This window comes from Pinus tabuliformis, chromosome X (genome assembly GCF_031772625.1).
Source record: "Pinus tabuliformis cultivar Carrire ecotype Pingquan chromosome X, CPIR1, whole genome shotgun sequence".
NCBI lineage: Eukaryota > Viridiplantae > Streptophyta > Pinopsida > Pinales > Pinaceae > Pinus > Pinus tabuliformis.
Window position 1 is genome coordinate 925,987,790 of NC_142308.1, and position 20,431 is coordinate 926,008,220.

A 20,431-nucleotide genomic window follows, 5' to 3' on the forward strand; every position below is an offset into this window, starting at 1 on the left:
TGTCCCAAGGGAAGTTTCTTTGCAGTGGCTCTAGTAAGTGGCTTCTTGGAAATATCCACTACCTCGGGAGAAAATTGCAACTTTTTTCCTTTCTTCTTTTCTGATGAGTCAACTGCAATTGATGGCCTTTTAACAAAACTTTCAACTAGTAACTATATATCTCTTGCCACATATGATGGTGTGTCCTTACTACTCCAAGAGCTAGTTGGTAACTCAACTGCCAACTTTAATGAGTCTAAAAATGTTTTCCATGATTGATTCCTTTTATTCAGTTCTTCTAACACAAACAACTTGGTCAAACAGAAATGGAAAAGAATGGGTTCCACTTGGATTTTCTTAGCTTGCACTCTGTCTTCCATCTTACTAAGGCTTCTGAACAAATAAAAAGGTTGATTCAAAGGGATTTTTCCTATGAAATGCATAAAAATCCTAAAACGATATTGATAGATCCTATCAAATCTTCCCTCATAAGTAAAGTATCTCTGGATTACCTTCAAAAAAAAATTGTCAGGTTCAAACAGGTATTCTCTTGGTATAATGGCTCCATACCCCTTGTCTCTGTAGTTTGGTTTCAAGAAATCTTTGTAGTTGGTTATGTTAAGAGGAATGCCCTTGAACCACTGCTCTCCTTGTAGAGGAATCTCTGTTGAAGCTGAAATAGTGACATCTGACACCGGAAAATTGATCTCTCCAATCATATCATACAACCCAGTGAAATTCAAAACAAACTCCTTGGTGAGGTGTACACTATATCCCTGGATCTTCTCACAAAATATAATCCAGCCAACTTGTTCAAATGAAACTCTGATTGTTGGGTCTAAGTTAATCAAGGTGAGGTCTTGGGGTTCAAACCTAACAATGTCTCCTCCCTTGTGTTTCTTTCTATCTGGGGTTGTCATGATTTCACAATAGAGATGAACTCTAGGGTTTCTTGAATGCAATTTCAGTGTATGCCAATTGAGCACAACAAATAGAGTAGAAATTATGAAAAAAGAGCTTTAGATAAGAGTTTTATGGCAATTCAAAATGAAAACCCTACATGGTAGACTCAGACAACAAAACTAATCTCTCAAACCCAAAACAACAACTTGAAATTTTCTTTGCTCATAGTGGGAAAATTAAAAAAATAAGTGCAACGCATGAAAGAAAGAGCCTTTCTTGATATTTAAGGGTAGCAAAAACAAGATATGAAGTTTCAAATCACTTGAAAGGAATGTCAGGCTTTTAGAATATGAGTGGAAAACTAGGTCTGATGTTTGATGGAGGTGTCAACATAAAATGTAGTGACTAAGGTGAAGCGCAACATATTCTCCAAGAAACGGAGCGAGCTTAAAAAATCTATTTTTGCAGGGTCTTTAATGCATTTTTCTCAACAGATAGGGGCAATTTTAACAACATGAAAGACAAATTATTCAAGGAAATAAGGAATTGGCACCTGGAATAAGTGATTAACCATTGGCTTGAAAAATGTAGCAATTTTCTATGAGTGCAGCGCCTTCCCTGCAAACTCTACACAACGAACCCCAAGTAATGCCTATCAAGTTCTCGATGGAAAAATGAATGTCTCTATGGTAGTTTTGGAAGTTAAACAAGCCTTTGAACTCCCAAGGTGGCTAAATATGCATTTCAAGGGCGATGATTTCAATTTTGAACCTCAATCATGAAATTGTAGCAACTGTCAGAAGTGCAACACATCTCATAATAGTTGTACCAGTGCAATGTCATGGCACAATGTGATTTGACACTCTCACTGATCATACTGACCCTAAAAATTTGTGCCAATTATAATCTGACAAGACACTATGACCCCACTCATGACTTTTTGTGAGACATGACCCTAGACTCAATTAACTCAACTTATTAGGGAATTAATAAATATTTACATTATATTTCACACACTCTTACATGATTACATCAATAATGAAATCTTTATTCTACACTAAGACCAATAACTTGATCTCTACAAGATCATAGCAAAACCTTTACACATTTGCCAAAATAATTTGAAAAGACAAAACTTGTTTTTTGACTAATATAACATAGGATATTAACACAAGGCATTGGGAAAATCCTTAATAACTTGAAAATATATGGGTGTGGAACATAATTAGGATGCATTGAAAAACGCAAGGAGTCCCACTTTGTAAAATATGTGAGTTGAATACCTCCACCTTGGGAATAATGGGAGTAAGGGGATGGGATCCTTATTTCATAGTTATGATATAAGACATGCATTAGTGGTGTGTAATCCTTACTCCCAACACCAATCCTTCCAAATTCTACTTAAACTAGTACGAATGTAAGTGGATTTGTTGATATTAATTCACTTAAAAATTACCCACTTTTGGAGTGAAAAGTAATATATTATTATTTAATTTGGTAATTAGGAATAATATTTATTTAGAAATATCCAAAATGTGACACATAGGGATGTTCAGTAATCCTTTATTCAAAAATTACATTGGAAAAAAGGAAAGGATACCACATAGGTTGTTAATAATGACTAATTTCAGGAAAAAAAAAATTATGAGGGGTTAGATTGCTAGACTTATATATTCTACATATAGATGAGACCTCCATGGGTCTTTTTTTGGATGGGAAAATGGCATTATATAGAAATATTATTGAAATTCTATTAAATCATAGTGAAGTACGAGTCACTATGTTAGTTAGCTCTAGAAGGAGGTTGAGTAATTCAAAACTAAACTCCCTTGTCAAAGGAAGAAAAGTATAGTAGTTAAGAAAAATCATCTATTAAAACATATCCTATTTTTATTTTTATTATAGTTATTTATTGATCCTGCATAACTTAGTGTTCTTAAGCGAAAAATGTTTTCCCTAAGTGTGCTCGGCCAACCCATCAAGGCGGCCCCACAAGAGGCACTTGAACCCCACCAAAAGACTATAGAAAGGAGAGTTATTCGACCTTATTTGAATCACACAAGTAATTCACTCTCTTCAAGAGTTTTGAGGCAATTTCAGAGTGAGAAAGAGAAGAATGATAGTGAGGAAAGAAAGAAGGTCTATTTGTTTGGTTTGTGCATCAATTCTTTGTTTGGAAATCTCGCACGAATGGGAAGACAGCTATCTTCATTCATATTTCAAGCTAGAGAAGAGCAACAGACCAAGTTATGGAGAGAATAATTGTTGTTTGGGTGGCTAGACTATCACTTGGAGAGTGTCTTGATCAAAGGTCTTGGAAGTCTTCCTTGAGTTTCTATAAGAAGAGAAGTTTTTGGTTTTTTTCCCTATGGAGGGGTTTTGCCTTAGCGTGGCGCCTATTTCTGTTGTTCTTGTTTGCATTGTGATCTTCTTTATATGCATTGTATTGATGATGAACACAAAATAATAATGATGATGATGAACTAACATTATATCACAAGAATTGTCAATATAACAAGAGAAAACATTATAAAAGAAACCCTAATTATGTTTTCCCTAGTTTTTCTCAACATCTATGGTCTTGGAAAATTTGCAATGTAGAAATAAAAAAATTCTTGAAATCAAATGCAACGCAAAACTAAACTAAATCAAGCACCTAGCATCCAAGCGCTTGGTGGGCTAAAGTTGACTAGTACTTCGATGATTTTTTTTTTTTGTTTTCTCCGCATATATGACTCCAACCCTAGTTAATATTTAAAATCCAAATATACGAATGAAAGTAACCGCAAAACAAAGGAAGTAGGAGAAATTAGATGTTATAAATAATTAATAAAATTGAAGAAAAATCATACAAGTGCTTTATGCCCAATTAATAGATTAAGAGTTTCTCCTACTGCCCTGCATGAAAAATGGTAGTTAATGGTCTTTCACTCAAATACAAACATAATGGTCAAAGAAAGACAAATAATATATGATTTTTTTTCATGGGAAAGTTTGTTATTTCTTATAAAACTTGATGTAACTCCCACTCGGTCAAGACATACAACACAAATATAAAACAAATTTTGTTGTCTCACATAAACCCTTATCATTTTGAGCTATTTGCTTTAGATAGTTGTTCCCCTTCAACATTTGAATTGATACTAATTGTTTTGCACATATTGTTGGGACTCAGAAATGTCATATTTTCATCCACCTTTTCTTCACTATTCCTTACATTTCATCATCCCATTAACCTTTTATCATATCATTTTCATACATACATTTGGGTTTCACCTTCTTATTTTCCATTTTTTTCATTTTTGTATTACAAGTGAATTTATGATTGATTATTAGAAAATACACATATTTGTATATATATCTCAAGAATATGTGAGTTTTGTGATGTGTAGGAAATATGTGAAGAATTAATATCTCCTCCACCATATTAAGGGGATAATTATGCAAGCCTGTTCCTAAGGAGAAAAGCATGGAGGATTTGGTTGGCATATCTTATCCAATTCCTAAGGAGAAAATCATGGAGGATTTGGTTGGCATATCTTATCCAAGATATGTGAGAGATTTGTGGAGGATTCAAAGGGATCATATTTTGTAATAATGGGAAAGTAGTTAAAAATGCTTGAGAGATTTGTGGGATCATATCTTGTAATAATGGGAAATTAGTTGAGAGTGCTTGAGAGAATATTGGATATGTAATTATGAGAAGGTTATCTTCCTCATGTATATAAGAGAGTGCTCTCTCTTCATTTTAATAAGGAATAATGGAAAGGAATTCTTAGTTTTTTCATTTTTATGCTTTCATGATTTGTAACTTGGTTCTTGTAATATAATTTGACATAGTTTTATTGTTGTGAGCTCAAATATGTTGTTTGTCATTCAATTCTTCACATGTTGTATTGCTTTTCCTTTATGCAATCTCCTGCTTTCATAGTTAATGTTTCAATGCCTTCCTAGATTAATTTGATTTCAGTAATTTAGATTAGATTGGTTTCACTTCAGTCCTGCATATATAGTGCATGTGCCTCGTAAGTCTACGAACCTCAGATTGACAAATTAAATAGTTGGGTAATTACTACAACAGAATTAAACGAACATATTTTCACCCAACATTTTGGCGTTGTTGTCGGGGAGGCATGATGGATTGAAGTTTAGTTTGATTTTTCATACAAGTGTGTTTAGACATGTTCCTAACTCCGAGGTGTTAAGGCGGTAAGACGTGGGGAACAGCCTACGCATCGCATTCAAGATACCGTAACGGGCTCGACCTCTTATGGATCAGGGCATGTAGGGTGTGTTTACATTTATGCAAGTGTGAATTTCAATTTCTGCAGGTGTGTTTGATTTTCACAACTTTGAAGAATGTTTGATGAATTCATGGTTCATGGTTATAATTGAAGCATTCGATTACTCAATTAATGAGCAGTCCTTGTAAGAGGGTTTAATTGAGTATTGAATTCAATATTATTTATGTGGTCCTTTTGTTTTTAATTCAATTTTTAGTGTGCTGATTTTTTTGTTTTTTTCAACATGATTTAATAATGAGTTTTAGCTTGGAACTACTCACTCAGAGCCTAGCAGAAGTCGGGATCTCTTCTTCCTTGGAAGAGGAGATCTTGACAAGAATTAAAGGTTCAACTACTCCCCAAGAAATAAATGAAGATTCAACATCTGAAGAATCCTACGTATCTGATGGCGAACAATCATTCGAACAGGAGATCGAGGAAGAAGAGCAGCAGATCGAAGAAGAAGAGGAGTTACAACATGATCTAGGTGAGAGAAACTGTGCCTATCAAAGCTTTATCGAACAATGGTTCCAGGTAAGTACTAGATTAGATTCATCTTTTTAATTTTTAGTTGATTTGCAGTTACAGCAACTAGACTCATCCACTTTTGAATATTTTCATCCATCATTTAAAGAATTTCTACTGAATCTATTGTTGTTACTGCTACGTGAGTGGCTTCATTGGAAGTTTAACTACACGTAACTAATTTGTAAATTCTAATTAGTATAGAGTAGGTAGGCTTTCAGTTTTAGTTTTTGCTTTCATTTTCAGTTTTGCTTTTACCTAGAATAAGTATGCCCTCCTCCTGCGTCTTTGTACGATCTCGAGGATCAGAAAATAGGGATGATTTAGACTAATTTCAGGAATAATAAATTCATGTTTCGCAATATGCCTAATCGATTTTATTGTTAATTTTCAAATCATTTGTAGCTGAAACTATCCCTCGCTTGCAATTGATTGCATTTTCTGGCCATACTAAAACTTGCAGCAAGCAATTAGATGATAAAAAAAAAGCGCGCAACCAATTCAAAAGCACTTAGTTTCAGATTCAGATTCAAGCCACTACTCCGGCCTTGGCCTTTATAACCTGCAAAATATTTAAACCAAGGTTAAAGAGTTGAACTTTGAAATTGAAATGGCATTGAACAAATTTGGCTTATCCATATTTTTACTTTTGCAAAAGGCCGAGTTTGAATTCAATAAAAATATGCAGTGGTTTTTAAATAAATAACTCTTCTTCTAGAAATTCGTTCATTTGGCAGATATCTGGGGATTCATACCACAAGCTACTATTTCGAGGAGTCAAGGAGGGCGGTGGTAGAATTGAATCAAAATTTATGATAGAAGCCCAGTAGTTAGTTCCGAAAATGAAGCACCAGTGTGCCCAGAAGTTTTGGTTCAGCGTTAGAATTTCTAGAAGAAAAAGAACGATATTGATAGCAACAAGATTTTCGGCATAAAATCATCAAAAATTCATAAAAATCGGGCTATTTTTAAAGAAAACAAAATTCGAGCCAAGAGATTTAAATGCCAAATTTTGCTAGAGGGGGCAGTTACTCCAGATATCTCTGCCTCGAAATGGAAACCGGATCAAAGAATTTATGATGGTGAATGACAAGTGTTGACAAGTGTTGAGGAATCTATTGTCATCAAGCAAGCTATGGAGCACTGAAAAATCTATTATATACTCCAGAATCCGAAGTTGAGTGCCAAATTTTCAATCGAATTTTTATATGGTGCTGGAGAAGGCCGACGAGGTCAATGCTCGGATTTTGTACAGAAAAATTCATCTGGCCTCCAAGCGTTGAATTAAAATGTCTATTTGGATGTTGATATCTGGTAAAGGTTTCCGGTGGCGTTGAAGGCTTACCTTCTATGTTTATGCCGTTAGGCGACAGGGCAGCATTGGATTTGCCAGGGCCGAGGATTTAAAGGCAGTGTTGTAGAGCGTCATAGCGCTTAAAGACTTCATGGCCATCGCGCACATGGCCATCGCGCACTGAACAAAATACAAACAAGAACATCATGACAATTTTCCGAGGGCAGCAATCCCTTCTTTATCGATCTTTTTCCAGTCTTTGTAGCATATCAAAGTAAAGTACAGTCGCGGGGAATAGATCGTGTGTAGATCTTATAACCTTCTCTCCTATTAATTCTTAAATTTCTATTGATCTGTTTGAAAGAATGATGTCCATAATTCTGCATCAGTCATGCATTCTTATCGCTGTCGCGTCTTTCTTCTTGTCGTCTGTAGAATCCAAGAGAGTAACAAAAGGGACTTTAAATTTTCTTCTTCTTCTCTAAGCACCGCAACATGGTTAATTACAGTCAGAACAAAGGCTAGCCTCTAGGTTCATCTATGCATTTTTCGTTCTTTCTTGTTGTTAATATATTGAATTGAATTGAAAAACCATGGACTGGTGCCAATGGTGATTCGATCTGGCGACGAGATGAATTTACTATTTAGTTTTCGATCTCATGGCAAAACTCTGGCTGTTACCTGTGCAAGTTACAGTTTACCATTTAGTTATAAGCAAGCGGAAGGAATGATGATTTTTGCTTTGCTGTACCCATAAATGGTGGAATAATAAGATATTATGTTTTGCTTAAATAAAAAAATAATAATAATAAATTAAATAAATATATATATATATATATATATATATATATATAAATAAATAAAAAATAAATAATATATATATATATATGGACATTTCATAAATTCTTGAAAATGAGCTAATTTGTTTTTGAGTCACTTCATACAGGAATGATCGATGGAGATGGCACACAAAGGTGACAATTTTTATGTAGGTGTGGTGCTCAGAGTTGAAGACAATCTAATGCAAAAGTGATTTTTCGAAATCACTATGAAACATGCATCGTTGGACGCTTGAAGGAACTAATTCTTCACTGCACATACCATGACATTCTCCACTACACAAAAATCCTTTTGCATCATGATTACTTCCCTTTTTCCTTCCAAACGCCTAGACCATCCTTGTGTTGCAGCCCATCTTCCATTTCCTTATCTTTCACGACTTCATGCACGCCTATTTTCTAAATCGCATACATCCCTTTACCCTTTTCAATTTATTTTTGCCTTCTAGTTTGCCTTCTGAATAAAACTCATTCCCTTTCCATGATTACATTGCCTTGCTTTCCTAGCCATGCTGATCCACACTACTTGTTCGAGAGTTATTTCCCTTTATAGTCCTACCAAATCTTTTGTACAAACTCGCGTTGACTGATGTGGGATTCCTTAAGGCCCACCTTTCAACAAGTCTTGCCCCATCGACATCAACACCTTATCTGGGAAATAGACTAGAGTTCCTTTTGAGTACCTAGAGGCTTGCATGCCGTAATGGCAAGTTCTCTCGCTGACGATCATGGGAATACATCAATGTCCCTTGATCTTCAGATCTTGCAAGTGACTCGACCTCGACACATCCATTCACACTTCGCAAGATGTACTCCGGTACCTTGGCACTCATTGACATCAATGGTGAGTTGCCTCGCATTGGTTAACAGCATACATCAAAGGCCGGTAATCCAATGATTTCTATTCATGCTCAACATCGACACATTCATTCGCATGTTTAGAATTGTACCATCGGCTTTGTAGTGGGTGAAGACTATACACGTTTTCACGACTCCCTCAGCAGTTACAGCAGTATGCATTCTGATCTATGAGAGTACCACAGTTCCACTTTCAACATTTATCTTTTCCATGATTCAGCATCAGCAGTTCAGATTCCCTCATTTCCCAAGATCCAGTTACAACAACATCAGTCACATTTTCCTGATTCAGCAGCAGCAACAGCTACATTCCTATTGCATAGTTCATCATTCTTGGGTAAGTAGAGGTATGTTGTTTTCTAATCTTTAATCATGCAATTCCTTATATGCTAAATTGAATATTGTGTAAAATTCCCTCACCATGCTACATTTCCTTTCATGAGCCATGCAACCAATTCAATTGGGGGGGGGAGAACTATATTCACTACCATGATTCCATTTCTTCACCACTATCACTCCATTTACCATTCACCAACATTTATTTTCCAATGATACTTTGTTTCACTTTGCTTCATACACAATATTGGCATGCTTCATTAATATTACGAAAGGGCTTTCTTATGCACATTATGATTTCCAGCGAGTGTTTACATTATTATTGAAGAAAAGAGAACAGAAAATGAAATGAATGTTGTTAACACAAGAACCAACATTCTTTGTATTCATGGTTGTCACACAAGAACCAACATTCTTTGTATTCATGGTTGTCACACAAGAACCAACCATAAGAAAATGTAAATTGTTACTCATGTCTTTCACATATCTTGGAAACATTCAATATTAAAAGACATCATCATGTAAAGCCAAAGTTCAAGATGCCAAATGTTCTTACAAGATACCCATGCATGGTTGCATGAGGACATGCAACAAGTTCAGTTGGGGAGGATGTTGGGACTCAGAAATGTCATATTTTCATCCACGTTTTCTTCACTATTCCTTACATTTCATCATCTCATTAAACTTTTATCATATCATTTTCATACATACATTTGGGTTTCACCTTCTTATTTTCCATTTTTTTCATTTTTGTATTACAAGTGAATTTATGATTAATTATTAGAAAATACGCATATTTTTATATATATCTCAAGAATATGTGAGTTTTGTGATGTGTAGGAAATATGTGAAGAATTAATACCTTCTCCACCATATTAAGGAGATAATTATGCAAGCCTATTCCTAATGAGAAAAGCATGGAGGATTTGGTTGGCATATCTTATCCAATTCCTAAGGAGAAAAGCATGGAGGATTTGGTTGGCATATCTTATCCAATTCCTAAGGAGAAAATCATGGAGGATTTGGTTGGCATATCTTATCCAAGATATGTGAGAGATTTATGGAGGATTCAAAGGGATCATATTTTGTAATAATGGGAAAGTAGTTAAAAATGCTTGAGAGATTTGTGGGATCATATCTTGTAATAATGGGAAATTAGTTGAGAGTGCTTGAGAGAATATTGGATATGTAATTATGAGAAGGTTATCTTCCTCATGTATATAAGAGAGTGCTCTCTCTTCATTTTAATAAGGAATAATGGAAAGGAATTCTTAGTTTTTTCATTTTTATGCTTTAATGATTTGTAACTTGGTTCTTGTAATATAATTTGACATAGTTTTATTGTTGTGAGTTCACATATGTTGTTTGTCATTCAATTCTTCACATGTTGTATTGCTTTTCCTTTATGCAATTTCCTGCTTTCATAGTTAATGTTTCAATTCCTTCCTAGATTAATTTTATTTCAGTAATTTAGATTAGATTAGTTCCACTTCAGTCCTGCATATATAGTGCATGTGCCTCATAAGTCTACGAACCTCGGATTGACAAATTAAATAGTTGGGTAAGTACTACAACAGAATTAAACGAACATATTTTCACCCAACACATATTCATGAGACCAATGAGGCAAACTTAGATTAAATTTGACCAAATTTTAAATTAATTGCATGAAGAAATAATAATTAAAAGGAATTGCATGCATGAATACCTGAATGAATTCCTCTTGGTTTTGAGAATAAATTGTTGGAGTAGTTTAATCTTGGAGCAAACCTCCCTCCACTTGATGAAGCAACAATGAAGTCAACATTGACTTTGTTGTTGCTATGTTGGATTAAAGGTGTTTTTCTCCAAGATATCCAAATCCTAATTTATTCTCCTTGAAGAGGGCCAACCACGCGAAGGTGGAAGCTGCTAAAATTCCCCCCTTCCCCCATGTCACCCACCCCTGCACCCCCCCCCCCCCCCCACATCACTCTCAATTCCCTAGTACCCAATCTATCTACCATATAAGAAATAGTTGAAAGAAAAACATTAATATATAATAAAAAAATGTGTTTAGAATCCATGACAATCTATGTTGATGAATCCATGAGGTCTAGATCAGTTGATTTGCGTGAGGTTTTATCCTACCAATCTCAAGGGAAAATATCAAAGGAGTGATTGACTGCGAAAGCCAGGATTAAACTGTTCCAATGGATGCTTTTCTCAGAAGTTAATGAAAAAAATTACAATTTGTAATGATAAAATGAGCATTCTTTTGTTAGAATTTAGGGGGAAAATTACAAATTTGTAATGATGAAATGATCCTACTTTTCTCAAAGTAGGAGTTTTTTAACAGATTTTTAATGATGAAATGAACTTTTAAAAGGAGAAATGTGTCTTCTGACAATTATCATAGATTTTGTATTGACTAAACTTCAACATTTTTAATAAGATAGTGTATTTTTGCTTTTGGGAATGAAGAATAAGTGTTTTTTTTTTTTTTTCAAGAAAGATTAAATGGTTTGTAAATTGGTGAGTAGTTTATTATTTAATGGAAACATTTGAAACTTCAACTATTTTAAATGTTGGTTTAGAATCTGGTATCATTGTTGTGAGTCTAAATTGAGTAATTGAAAGGTAAGAATATGATGTCAAGCTTCTGCTAATACAAGTTGAAACGCAGATTTGTCCAACAAAATTCAATGTTTTTTAAGGGAAAAAATGTTTGTCCTTGTATTTTTTCTCCACAGTGCACACTATGGCTTTTGTTTAATGTATTTATCAAATGTATTACATGTATTTAGTTTGATGTATACAAACATAATATATTTTTTTCAATCAGAAAAAACATTTCTATTACTTTGTTGTAAAGAAATTAGTATAGCCAGAAGTTATTAATTGAACTATTAATTAATTTCTATTAATTTATATTAAATATATGTATCAAAGATATGTTTGACATTATGGACGCAGATAAAAAGGGGACTATATCCTTAGATGAGCTGAGGGCAAGCATGCAGAAGCTTTCTACTAATATAACAGAACCAGAAGTTTTGATGTTAATGGAAGTTATAAGTATTTCCTTTACTGTGTTTACATGTCGTGATTAATAGACTGGATCTACATTGTTTGCATTTCATGTTTGATAAACTAGATCTACAATATTTTGAATTTACAAATTTGGTAAAGGTCTATTTTACGTTAGCAAGCCTCATATTAAAATAAACAATTGAATATTATTCACACAAAGACAGACAGACAATTAGGCTTTTAGGATTTTTAAAGTCTAAGTCAAATCTATTTTGTTATGTCAAATTCTTCCTCCATAAATTCACCTTGTCGTTGGCCTACAAATTTATATTCTACACGTCGACTTCTTAAATAAACTCATGTCGGCTTATTTTCAGTGGGAGACAACTATAAATAGGCATATAAACTTTGCTCAAAGTTTTGATATATAAGTTTGATAATTTCAAAGACAAAAGTTCAGTGCATTACAGTCAAGGATAATTCGTTGGTGCAGAAGGTTGAAGTGTCATTGCAGGACCAAGTTTACCACCACATGTTTGGGCTATCACCACCACAGGACCAAATTCTGGGCTGCCACCACAACACTGAAATATATCTATGTTATAAGATTATTAAAGGACCAAGTTATATCTATGTTTCCACCACAGGACCAAAGAACCAAAGTATATCTTTGTTATATTATTGATGGACTGAATTATGGTCCCACTACAAGAATGATTGAAGTGTGACACAAATACAATACGACATAGGCACAATAAGGAATGTTACAGGATTGAGTTATGATGCCACTACAGAACTAAAGTGTGACACAAATAAAGTATGTCAGAAGCAAGGTAAGGATGCCACTAGACTAAAATATAAGAAATTTGCCTAAGATCAAAGTAGGATTAAGATCTCAAGACCAAAGCATGAAGAAGATTGTTACATAGACTACTACAGGAACGAAGTATGATTGGACTACCACAAAACTGAAGTATGACATGAATGGAGTAGCCAGCCGCAGGACCAAAGTTTACCACCACAAGTCTAGGCTATCACCACCACAGGACCAAAGTCTGGGCTACCACCACAGGATTGAAATATATACTTTTTATAATATTATTAAAGGATCGAGTTATATCTATGTTTCCACTATAGGACCAAAGTAATGAAGTATATACTTTTTATTATTATTAATGGACCAAATTATGATTCCACTATAGGACTAATGGAAGTGTGACACAAATAAAATATTATACAAGCACAATAAGGAGTGTTACAGGACCAAGTTATGATGCCAAGTCATAGAACTAAAGTGTGACACAAATGAAATGGGAAAAAATAGTGATTCTAAATTAAAAATGGTGATTCTAATTTAAAAATAGTTATTCACCGAACATTTAGAATTGTAATGTTCAAATCATGCCGGATGAATCGATCTTACAGAGATACAGACATACATTTATTTTCCTTGAAAACTAATGACAAGATACAGATACAAGGATACTTTTATTTTCCTTGCAAATCGATGATACGGAGCATGGGGTTATTTTATTTACCTTGCAAATTGCAAATTGATTCCTCCAGCACACCAACAGGCCAACCAACAACCAACATAAACCAAAAACCACTGTAAACCAACAACGAACACAAAAAACCAAAAAATGCAGAAAAGTCTACAACAGACTCACAATCGTCATATATATAAACATTTTTTCAACCGAATATGTTTTTCGGCCGAAAAAAAAATAAATAAATTAATTAATTAATTAAAAATAATAATAATAATAATAAATAAATAAATAAAAATAAAAATAAAAAAATAAATAAAATTTAAAAAAAAATAAATAAAATAAAAATAAAAATAAAATAAAACAAAAATAAATAAAATAAATAAATAAATTTGGCCGAATATTTTTTTCAGCCAAAACGTTTTTTCGACTGAAAACTCTTATTGTCGGTTTTTTGCATCTAGCGAAAAATACGTTAAATGGTTGGCGTTAATCAAAACGGAAAATTTTTTGGTCAATCATTACAATAAAAGTTCGACCGAAAAATATTAAAATGTTCAGCCAAAAATTTGTTTAGTTCGATCAAAAAATTACGATTATGAATTTTTCATCGGAAATTCTCACGAAAGTGTAACCCAACTTCACATTTTCACCCTTCAATCTTTCATTATTGTTCTTAAAATTATTTTTGGTTCTATGCTCGAGTTGACTTATGTAGGATTCCTTAAGTCCCACCTTCCAATAGATCTTGTCCCATCGAATTCAACAGTTTATTTGGGACCAAGATCAAAGATTCTTTCAAGTGTGTTGGAGCTTGCATACATCAATGGCAAGCCTCTTTGCTAACAACAATGGGAATACAACAATGTCTCTTGATTTTTAGATCTTGTTGGTGACTTGACTTCAACACATTTATTCATACTTGTCAAGATGCACTCTTGTACATTAACACTCATTTACATTATTGGTGAGTTGTCTCGCATTGGTTAACGATTGACATTAATGGTCAGTAATCCAATGAATTATTTCTATGTTTGAATTCAACTAAATCCATTCACATAGATTGAATTGTACTAATCAGGGTTATATGTGAAGACTATATGGTTTATGATATCAACAACAACTTACAACAATGTTCCAATAAATCAAGGTTCAGTTCCTAGTTCCAGTAATAAGAAGGCACAAAGGCTCAAATTTCATATTTCATCCTTTATTCATACAACCAAGAGAAAAGAATAAGCATATTAGATAATTTCACTTCACACTCTATGATCAACAGTAACAGCCAGGATCTCCCAGATGCATAGCCTATGGACTTTTTAGGTAGGTGAAGGTATGTTGTTTTCTAATCTTTAATCAATAATTCCTTGAATGCTAAAAGACATGTATTTGGAAAATTTCCCATGTGACATTTCTTTCTCCATTTTTCAAAGATAGAAAACACCTTTAGTTGGGGGGCATATTCATTACCATTTTTAAATTTCATATTCCATAACCTCATATATTGTTGACCAACAAGATTTTCCCTACTGACTGTTGTTGCTCTTTAATTCAAAGATAATATGTTTGGAATTATTCATATTATGAGCAAAGAGTAATTTTCAAGTATTCTTTGTTGCAACAAGAAGAAAAGTAAAACAAAAGTGTTGCTACACAAGAACCAACACTCGCAATACTTGTAGTTGCCACACAAGAACCAACCACAAGAGCTGCAACTTAGATATATTTCAAAGAAGGCTCCATAATAGAAAGCTATAGAGAAAAATAAAGAATTGAAGAAGACTTTGTAAAAGATGCAAATCTTGGAAAATTATCTCAAGCCACAAAACGACTTATTGATAAAACATAATCTTTCACTCCAAAATGCTATAGAAAATTAGATGAATTTAGTTCATGAGAATCAATGCAAGGTTACATGAGGATATGCAACATCTTTAGTTGCGGGGGAATGTTGGGTCTCCAAAATGTTATCTTTTCTATCATCCTTTCATTCACTTTTAACCATATTTCATTATATTAGAACTTTACACTATGACCATTTCCATGATCATATATGGGTTTATCATTATTATTTTCCAAAGCATTATTTTAGTATTTTAAGTGAATTTATGGTTAAATATTAGAAAATAGCATGTATTTACTTATATATATAAGTTGGATGAGTTTTGTGATGTGTGTAGGCATATTTGAATATTTCAGCAAAATCATATTTGGACTCTAAGTCTCAAATTCGAATTTCCCCTTCAAACTCTTGAAGATTTGAGGAATATTTGAGATAATCATTGAAACATATTTGATGGAGAAAAATCATGAAAGTTTTGATAAGATTTCTTATCAAATATTTTAGAGATTTGTGAGAGAATATGTAGAGATGTTACTTGCTAGATGTTAACACATGGTTGTAACCACACAATATTTGTGGATCTAGGGAATATGTGTGGATCTACATTTATTAATCAGTTATATTAGTTTTTGTATAAATAGGAGTTTCTTCTCCATTCAAATAGAGGAACACTTGGAGCGTAATTCCAAACTATGATGGAGTAAAATACATTTGGTAAGTTCTTGTGTTATTTATTTTAGAGTTTTATATTCTTATTTTGTTGTAAGATGTAGTTTTATAATTCATGTAGTTTCATAATATATGTTGTTTATATTAGTTTTCTTATGTTTTAATTTAGTTTCTTTTGCATATCAACAGTAGCACTTTGTTTAATGTTGCAATTGTGATCTTTCAACACTTGATCAAAGATGGTGATTTAGATTAATAACAATTTTCGAGCAGCAACTTCTTACTTATTTTCTGGCCAAAATAAGACAGATCTTGTAAAAATCAAACATAGGTTTTGTGCAGAATGAGCAAATTTAGTTGCAACAATTAAATTTCTTCAAAACAATGCACGATTTTGGAGATATTCAAGGATATTTAAAATGTAATTTTCTAGATTTCGTGTTGCGGCCAACAAATATATCAATAGAAAAAAGATTTTGAATTGTCCATCAAATTAAAAAAGAGATCACTCATTTTGAATCTAAATAAATCTAGTTTTTTAAGTCATCAATATTCTCTAAAAAATCTCTAATATTTTTTAAGAAATAATTTACATTTCAATTATGACTAAGGATTTGATTTATTTATTTGTTTTAGATGTTTTATTTTCAAGTTTCTAATTGTCACTTCATTCTTTTCCATATTTCAATCAAACGTTTGATATATATATATATATATATATATATATATATATATATATATGGAAGCTTGTAAATTTAACCTATAAAACATTTGAAATCTATTTTTATGAAAGAAAGCAACTCTAATGACAAATGAGAATGTTTTAGAATATATATATATATATATAGAGAGATATATATATATATATATATATAGAGAGAGAGAGAGAGAGAGAGAGAGAGAGATATATATATATATATATATATATATATATATATATATATATATATATATATATATTCTAAAACATTCTCATTTGTCATTAGAGTTGCTTTCTTTCATAAAAATAGATTTCAAATGTTTTCTAGGTTAAATTTACAAGCTTCCATATATTAAATTTACTCATTTTTATAGATTAGATATTTCTATGCTTTCATAGATTAAGTTTACATGCTTTCATAGATTAAGTTTACATGTTTTTCTAGATTAAATTTTTAATGCTTTCCTATATTAACTCTTGAATGCTTTTCTAGATTAATATTTCATTTCATGTAATTTAATTTGTTTTTATAGAGTAAAATTTATTTCATTGCAATTTATTTAGTTTAGAATTGAAAACTAAACTCCTAGCATATATTGTGATGTGTACTTCACAAGTGTACAAACCGAGATTGACAATGTAATGTAAAGTAATTTAAAGCACAATTAAATTACCCAACAAGACTTTTCAGGAATAAGTGCTTGTCATAGAGGTACTATGATAGTAAGGCTAAGGAATTATATGACCTTAAAATTGGATGGATGACAGATGAAGAGCATACGACCAAGTTCCTGGAGTTATTAAGGTATGTATCATATCTTAAAGATGAGAAACCTAAATTTCAAAGATTTTTCAGTGAATTTCCATTAGCATTTAGAGATTGGATTGAGTATAATGAGCCTCGGTCACTTGAGGAAGTTATTGGGAAATTGAAACACTGTTATCAGCAGTCAAAGCATAAGAATGAAACTCAACGAGGTTGGAAAGAGAAAGACAAATCTAAAGGTAAATGGCAGTTGAAAAGAACAAGGCCTCATAATGTAGAATACAAAGAGAATGTTGCACCATACAAGAAATTCAATTTGGATAGACAAGGACATGGGTCACAACAACAGAATAAAGGTGATGGTATAGGACGGTTGGAGTGTTGGAAATGTGGTAAGGAACATATTAATATGGATTGTCCACAGAATCAAGGTGGTAGGCCTCATATTTACAGTGCACAAGAGGCGCAGATAGTTGGGGATGATGGGAAGAGAATTCCACAGATTTATGCAACACTAGATAACAAGCAGGAAGAGCACCAGGAAACTGTTATCGAGATGGACAGTAAGATTTGTGATCAAGTTGTTTCCATTTTGATTTACCCTAGATCTAATTATATTTATGTTAGTCCTAGCCTAGTGGATAAGTGTGGTTTGAATAAAAAAGTACATGCAGAATCCTGGTTAGTGCAGTTGGCTATAGGTACAAATAAGAGAGTGTATCAATGGGTAAGAGCTTATGCTTTTGAGTTGAACGATATGCCTACATCAACATATTTGAATGTTTCGTCATTGGGATCATGCAGTATGTTGTTGGGTATGGATTGGTTGTATCTTCATAGGACCAAGGTAGATTTTTATGAAAAACCCATTGAGTGCTTGGATGACAACGAATAACGAAGAGTCTTACAAGGTAAGAACAAGGAAACATCAGTCAAAATGGTTACATCTATGCAGGAAAAGCATGGTCTCAAAAAAGGGTGTGTGTTATTTGCAATGCACATTTATAGCGATAAAGGTAAGGATTTTGAGAATGTGGAGGTATTGAGAAGGTACCTGATCTTGCAGTAGTTCCAAGATGTGTTTCTAGTAGATATTTCAGAATTACTGCCTCACAGAGGAATGGACTTTTCCATTTATTTGGTATCACGAGCAGCACCAACATCGAAGGCACAATACAAGATGAGCACTGCAGAATTAGTAGAATTAAAGTTGAAGTTGAAGGAAATTCTTGAAAAGGGATACATTAGGTCAAGTGTATTGCCTTGGGGTGCACCAATATTGTTTGTGAAGAAGGATGGTACTCTCAGGTTATGCATTGATTACAGGAAGTTAAACAAGGTAACCATCAAGAACAGACATTTGTTTCCGAGGATTGATGACTTGTTTGAGGAGAAGCAGTGTTCTCGAAGATTGATTTGAGATCAGGATACCATCAGGTACACATTAAGGAAGAGGACATCGACAAGACAACTTTCTAGACTAGGTAAAGACATTATGAGTTTGTTGTAGTTCCATTTGGTTTGACTTGTTGGCATTATGATGTATGTATTGTACTTGATGGCAACCCACTTGTAGCAGAACAACTCTCTTGTATATGGTAACTAGATGAATCTACATAAGAGATATCAGATGTGATGAAATCCAGGATAGGATTTTGTGATGAAATGCAGGGCAGCTTCAAGGAATCAGTTCAAAAAGAAACTCACTCAGATGACAGATCACAGTACTGCAGGTTAACAGCACAGAGTTACAGATCAAACTACACATAATGAAGAAAGAGAGGTATACGCAGGTTCACCATTGACCAAGCCGTGTATACACACGGGTTCACTATATACAAGTCGCGTATATGTACACACACACTTTCACAAAAGGAAAAGCGTGTATACCTTGGAAAACTAAATTTTTGGTCTGAAGTATTTGGTCCATGGTGTTGTGGGGGAAAGTATCCAACTCGGAATGACCCTAACCCACTCTAAGGGTGACAGTTCCTTAGCAACAGCTGAAAGCAAAGCTATCTAAAGTTTCTTCTTTATGACATGCAAGAGATAGAAGGAAGAGATCCACTTACCGATGTCTTGCGCAAAAGGTCGATCCAATCTCCTTTGTTTACCACTTGCTCCCAGATCCAAGTCTTTTCACGGGCCCAGCTACGCGAGATCCTGCAAATAAGACAAGAAAAGGAAACTACAAGAGGCATGCATTCATAATCGATTCAAGGATTAGCATAAATCAAAGACGCAAGTAAGACAATACACCATTGAAACACATGCGAATAGAAGAACCTTAAATGCTTTATTAATATATGGAAGTAAGGTTCAGGCGGTGATACAACCATGAGAGGTCCAATCCAGCATCACCTTCCCGACGGAGAGAAATCTCTTCTTCACCTCCCTCAAGCAATCACCCAATACTCACAACTGTAAACCAACAGCAATTCTTTGCACTAAATTCCGGCCTCCCAGATCCCATGGGATGAGATCCTTATATAGAGTTTTGGAGTGAAGATAAGTCAGCTTGATGTGTGACTTGTTGTCCTCTTCAACTCCAGTTGTTCTTCAGTTCTTCACTTGGAGTTTCTGTCTTCCACTTGGAGTTTTAGAAGCTCTTAACTCATCATTAGGCGAATCTTATGATCAAGTGTCTTTTTGGAAGCTTCCTGGGCACTGGCACATTGAGAAAAAGATTCCTCCACATGTCCAAGTACGCCCAACGCAGGTAGCCTTTGTTACACCTGCTATGCAGCGCAGGTAGCCCTTGTTGCACTTGCTATGCAGCGCAGGTAGCCTTTGGAGCAGCTGCTTTGATCCAAAATTGACCTGTTTTTGAGTGTTTTTCAGTGGAGAACTGATTTGCAGTGCTGTGGTTTGCTGACCTTGTTCCTCTAAGGGTAAGAACAACATGTTTAGGGACTTTGGATCCCTTAGATTATT